At 35.8% G+C, this 6,000-nt stretch overlaps 1 protein-coding gene across 1 annotated transcript in view; it reads right to left on the bottom strand.

Annotated features, from left to right (window-relative positions):
• The window catches only part of Lipk (lipase family member K), a 38,153-nt gene extending 35,367 nt beyond the window's left edge, over positions 1 to 2,786 (bottom strand). Inside the window, exon 1 of the mRNA XM_015498963.2 lies at positions 2,710 to 2,786. The gene's annotated coding sequence lies outside the window, so the exon portion shown is untranslated. The remainder of the gene's footprint in view (positions 1 to 2,709) is intronic.
• Between the last annotated feature and the right edge of the window lie 3,214 nt (positions 2,787 to 6,000).

Below are 6,000 nucleotides of genomic sequence, written 5' to 3' on the forward strand. Positions count from 1 at the left end.
TGCCCCAGTACCACACACATACACATATACACACATATGTGCCAAGTAACAATTTTATTTTAAACTGCCAGTAATTATGATATGTTATTAAATGTATTCTTAGCTACTACTTAAAGTAATGACAAAAAAGATTGTCAACTTAAAAGTGTCAAGTACGTACAGAGTTCTGCAAACTTTGGGGTTAGAAAAGCAAAAACAATTTTTAAGAAACTGCTATTGGATTATTAAATTTTCATTTAAAATTTGTTTAAATAAATAAACAAAAATGTTTGATTGTCAAAATCATTGAAAGGATTCTTCCAAAAGGCTTTGCTGGAAATAAACTTCTCACACTATATTATTTATTAGTTATAAAATAGCCTCAATTACTCTATTAGTTTGAATTACTTTTATAATAAAATATAGTTTATGATGTTTACAAATAGTAATGTATAGATATAAACTCATTGTAGAGTAAAACTCTAGGATGTTTTGATATAGAGCAAAGTCTTCAATATTTAGAATTTCTACCTGTAATAATCAATTTAGTTATTCCTTGTAGTTTCTATTACAGGATTTTTGGCAGTTATACAAGTGACTGAATTTGCCAGAAATTGTCTGGAAGAATGCTTGGGCATCTGCCATATTATCCATTTTTATATATTTTCAATCTAAAACCAATTGGCTCTATACAAAGTTTAGGTACTGTCTTGCCCCCATCTCTGTGTCTCACAAAGCTCCAACATCTTTCATCTCATCAAAACAGTAAGTCACCATTTACACAGTTATGAGTAGTAAAGGTAATCAATCAGAAGCTCTAAATTACTTCTCTGTTTTCCTCCACCCATAGAATGAAGGACTTAATGAACAACGAGGAAGAGAGGTGAGACTGGGAACAAAAGGAACTCTTTACACAATAGGATCTCCAGGCCTACAAATCAGATTGGAAGATTAAGCTCCTTTGAATCAAAGAAGCAGGACTAGGCAACTTTGATAGGATCTTCAAATAGGCTAAGAGGTCAGTAGCTGTGTGTGCCAAGCCTAGAGGGAGCAGAAGAGAGGAGTTTTAGGATGAATGGGGAGTAAAAGGCCCGGGGGAGGAGAGAAAGATGACTTAGCAAACATCTATAGCGACTTTCTGTCATCTAGGGAGACTTCCTGTCTGCCGCAGTCTGGCTGGGCACACAATCACGAGCCACCACACAGCTTGTAGATTCAAACAGCAACTCTTTATTCCCAAACTCACACCAGCCGTCTACAATCACGTTCTGGGGAAATCCACGTTCTCTGCCCAAATCCACATCCACTGGGCTTCTATCTCCAAAAATATACTGTCTGAATCCCGTGAGAACTCAAGGGGAACTCAGGCAGCAGGATACGCCCTATTCCCAGCAGGAATAATCTTAAACCTTAAACCTGGAACCTAAACCGGGAACGCCCTAATCCGCCTTGGTCCTTGAGCAAGGTCACCTACATTCAATGTCACTGCAACATGGGGTACGCTGGCAAGGAAATTGTGATACCTATTTGGCTAATGGCTCCCAGCACCTGTCTTCTACAACATGAAGAGCCAAGCTTCCTTTCTGCCTGGCAAAATAAGTTCTGAAAGGTAATCCCTTCAAAATGTTAAATAATCAAATGAAAAGTAGCAAAGAAGGCAGTGTGCAGGAAATAACTGTTCTCTCAATTTTTTTACAAAGTAAAGGAAAAATAGGATAAGCTGGTGAAGGAATGTGAGAGCAGTCATGACAGACTTAAATTGACGGCTTTAATACCCTATTCCTATTCCCAAATTTAGTTCCACACTATCATATTTCCGATTTGAAGTGCTAAGTGTGCTAAAGTGACTGTATTTTTGAACTGGTTTCTTTTTTCAGAGATGAAGAATGTCTGGTAAGAACTGCTTTATTATATCTAGAAATGGAAAATAAAGAATAAATACTTTGTAAACACACACAAGACATTACAATGGTTAAACTTTGATACATAGAACTAAAGATTGATTCTTTAATCTCAATGTCTGGATATTAGTCTATCAGGTTGACGCATCCTCAGCTCCTTAGCTTCAAGTGTAGGTCTGCATTGAGAGTTAGAGGAGCATGTTCTTCTTTAATATCATCTACATTTATAGGAACCACTTTTCACTCCTCACTCAGTAAGACCATATTATTACAATCAGAGGAAAAGAAGAATGGGGTGTCCTTCATAAATTATCAGAAGGTGTTCATAGTTTCTGTAAGCAAGGAGGTCTCTTTCATTGATCACTAACCCCATGTTTCCCTTCAGGTGATTCTGGTCATAAGACAATAAAGTACTTTTTCAAAAAATGCTAGACAAATTTTAAAACAAAATTCATACATTATTTCCCAAATCCCTACATGCACAACCCAAAAGAAAGATTCATTTAAAAAAACATCTATTGCTAACTTTTCCCAGGTATAGAATTGCAATACATTCTTTCACTGTGAATCAAATATACTAATATCTGCTTTCTAAATGCTACAGCTTCCTGAAAGGGCAAGCTCACCAAAAAAAATGTCTTAAAAGCTCTGCAATGTAACTTCACCCTCGTGCATAGTCATAGCACAGTCTTTCTATCTCATGTTTAATTTGATAGACTTAAAACACAACATTCCTCACTAACATTTAAAGTTCTATACCTCCAAAAACATCTCATGTCTCACTGATATACCATAATCCAGCCCCTACAAATAGATCAATAATTATTACCAGATCTCTCAACTCTGGGGAAGTCTTTCTTCAAGTCCTGAGAGCTTCAGATTGGTCCTAGTTCCTTACAGATGTGGCTATCAATGGAACATGCTCTGTTCTAAACAGCTCAGAAGATGTTGCAATCAGAAATTTCTCAACAGGAGACAGATTAATCATGGCTTCAAATATGACAGATGCTGCCAGGGCAATCTTGTTAGGTGAGTTCTTAGCCAGTGATGAAAAAGAGAGTGATAATTGAACTAAAATCTCTGCTCATGCCAAGCCAGTCCTCGAGCTCTGTGCCTCAAGGATCACAAGGATTGGAAGTTTCTCAGTGGAATATGGACTCCACTCAGGAAATAATTTTCACCCAAATGTGTCTGCAATGAATCCAATCATATAAACATTTTAGGCATTTTATCCCCCTGTCTCATCCAATGGCAATACCTCCAATATCACCACACTCCCGTTACTGCTGAGTTTTCTGCTTTCGTATGTAACTTGGGTATTAAAACTGGCAGCAAATGTAGAAAATATGGTATCCAGTTTAGTCTCTCCTACACAGAGTCTCACTCGAGATCTCCAGTTAGATAAAAGAAAGACAATACGATTTTTGACTACTCTCTAACCAGTCTCTTTCTTGTCATGTAAGCAGCTCCTTTATCTGCATTGGGTGGAGACTTGGTATTAGGGAGCCTGAAAGAATTTTAGAGATTGCATAGATTTCTATTTTCAGGGAAGTCTTTTTATATTATAAAAAAGTATGAATTTAACTAATTTGGTGAAATTAAAACAATAAACTTCTAAAATAATTACAGAACTACATATTTTGCCTGTGTGAAGGTCTTCTGCAGAACAATGAATTCCTGAATTTTTATCATTGATTCAGGCAGCCAGGACTTCATGAGTCCGGTTGTAATATTTTTGAGTTTCTTTGGCTTGTATCAATTAGTGACTACATTGGAGTCAGTTTGATTAGAAATTGTAGTTTGAATTGGTTTTGCTTTAGTTACTATGGTAATCCTAGTCATTTAATTACATTTGTTTATAAATTTATTTGACTTTTAGAAAAGATTTATTCCTGTATTTTTAATACAACTTTTACCTACAAAGTAATGTGTTCTACTAGTATGCCATTTCTAGCTTCTAACTGAAAACAAAATGACTGGAAAGGCAGCTCGTGTATTTGCAATATAGTAGTTCTCCCTTATCTGATGTTTCACTTTCATAGCTTCAGTCACCAGGTACTTCAATCTGAAAATATTAAAGGAAAGTTTCAGAAATAAAGAATTTATGTTTTTAATTGTGTGCCAATCTGAGTAGTGCAATGAAATCTCATGCTCTCCAGCTCTGTGCTACCTAAGATGTGAATCATCCCTTTGTTCAGCATATCCAACCTGTATATACCACCAACCTGTTAGTCAATTAGTAGACATCTCAGTTGTCAGATCAACTGTTATTGTATCACAGGGCTGGTGTTCATTTATGTCATAATGATTTCAAAGCACAAAAGCAATGATGCTGGCAACTCAAACATATGAAAGCAAAGCCATAAGGTGCTTTATTTAACTGAAAAGATGAAAGTGCAGTAAAATATCTCAGAAAGAAAAAGAGGCTACTTTCACATGACTTTTATTATAGTATATTGTTAATAATTGTTTTATTTTATTATTATGTATTATTAATCTCTTATATGCCTAATTTATAAATTAAACTTTATCATAAATAAACATATATGGAAAACCAAAATATATTTTATCCATGGTTTCAGGCATCCACTGAGGATCTTGGAATGAATCTCTTACAGATAAAGGGGATGACTATATACATAAAGTTATAGAATCTAGTCTATGCTAGAAAATACAGATATTCTTGGGGAAGAATTATATTGACTTTGTACTAGCCTGCCAAAAATTTCTGTACTGCCTGCCTCAAAAATCCAAGTCATTTTATTCTGGTTTACTTTTATACTGATCCTTAATTTCATCCAACTTCCATTTTATCTTAAAATATGAACATATCATTATTATTATTTGTTGTTGTTGTTGTTATTTGTACTGAGGTAAACTCAAGGGAGCTTTGCAGCTGATCTCCCTTACCAGTCCTTTTTATTTTAAGATAGGGTCCAGCTAAGTTGCTTAGGGCCTCTTTAAGTTGCAAGACTGGTTAACTTGCGATCCTCCTGCCTCAGCCTCCCAGTTCTCTGAGATTACAGGCATGCACCTCTGCACCAAGCATATTGTAAAATATATATGCTTAATATGTGTAACTTTGCAATTAATCTCAGTGTCTTTCCTACTTTCCTAACTCTACACCATGCTTTTGAGCCATATTGGCTCCATGAATTGTGGATTGCTATGCAAAATTAAAATGTGAGGCCTCTTGTTAAGAAGTATTAAGAGTTTCCAACTGGTGACAGCAAAGTAAAAAAGTATGAAACCCTTGTAACCACAGTGCCCTGTGCAATTGCATATTTCACACACCTGTAAGAGTAGCCCCACTTGTGATAAGCAAGTTGCAGTACACTTATGTGGTTCATTCAGATAGTTCTTTCTCATATATTTCCACAATATCCATCTTTTAACTATCCCATCCCCAGTAACAGATAATTTTATTTCCTCAAATTCCCCACCATTACAAACACCATTTTGGAATTTAGTGAGAATTTCTTTAAGATATACATCAAGGAATGAGATTTTTTTTTTTGGTCCTAGATCATATAATTGCTTAATTTAACTAGATGCTACCAGATTATTCAAGGACAGGCTGTGTGCTCCCATCTACGGTGCTGAGAACCCACTTTCCTACCTATTCAGTTCACTAGATGTGATGTTTCAAGTACCTCTGTCATCAATCTGTAATTTCTCCACTTTTGTCATCTGGACCTAAATTATTTAACAGAAATCCATCTTTGTTTACAATATTTACTTTTTCAATAATAATTGTGATTTGGGGAATCTTTGAAATAATTTCCCCATTCTTAGATCACAAAATCAAAGCGTGAAAGTTTTTTTTTATCTTTCCCTGTCTTAGTAGTAGCTTCAGGGCCCTTAGAGGGCCATGCATGTCCTGTCTTCTCTCCGCCTCCTCCTTCCTGTCTTAGCATGTGGGAAGTATAGGTATTTTTTCCAGGTTTCAATGACCTCAGAGTATTTGGGTGGAGCTAGGGAAAGAATGGAAAAATCCTTGCTTGACTCACGTTGCAGATGCTTGTTGGCCAGTATATTCTCCTAGCTGCTTGTGTCCAGGTTATTTTTGTTGTTGTTGTTGTTTTTTGTTTTTGGGGGGAGGGGTCTTAAAGGAAATGAA

Source organism: Marmota marmota, unplaced genomic scaffold (assembly GCF_001458135.2).
Source record: "Marmota marmota marmota unplaced genomic scaffold, marMar, whole genome shotgun sequence".
NCBI lineage: Eukaryota > Metazoa > Chordata > Mammalia > Rodentia > Sciuridae > Marmota > Marmota marmota.